Consider the following 747-nt stretch of genomic DNA (forward strand, 5'->3'; position numbering starts at 1 on the left):
AGGAGACACCCAGAGAAGACACATAGAGGAGACAGCTAGAGGAGACAGCCAGAGGAGACAACCAGGGGAGACACATAGAGGAGACAACCAGAGGAGACAGCCAGAGGAGACAGCCAGAGGACACACATAGAGGACACACCCAGAGGAGACAGCCAGAGGAGACACCTAGAGGAGACAGCTAGAGGAGACAGCCAGAGGAGACAGCCAGAGGACACACATGGAGGACACACCCAGAGGAGACACCCAGAGGAGACACCTAGAGGAGACAGCTAGAGGAGACACCCAGAGGAGACAACCAGAGAAGACAGCTAGAGGAGACAGCTAGAGGAGACACCCAGAGGAGACAGCCAGAAAAATGTCTCTTGGCAGCCATTTTGTGTCTCACGCTGCCTTCAGATACAACTCTTAAGTTCGTGGTTACCACATGGGAGGCCATCTAGAAAGCACCAAGGCTAGCAGCTAGCAGCTAGCAGCTAGCAGCTAGCAGGTAGCAGGTAGCAAGCTAACATGTGGCTAACCTGATGTAAGATAAGATGTTATAAAAGGACAAAGACATCTCTTGATGACAGAATCACACAGTTACAAAAAAACGTTTGGTGTTTAAGAGCTGGAGGCATCTAGAAGCCACAGAAGCTAACAGCTAGCAAGCTAACGAGACTAAATCAAAGAGGTCGTGTTTGTTTTCAGAAATACTGGAGGTGGATGTTGAGCTAATAAATTACATCCAGATGTTTCTGTGTCTGCAGA

Source organism: Chelon labrosus (assembly GCF_963514085.1).
Source record: "Chelon labrosus genome assembly, chromosome: 11".
Taxonomy (NCBI): Eukaryota; Metazoa; Chordata; class Actinopteri; order Mugiliformes; family Mugilidae; genus Chelon; species Chelon labrosus.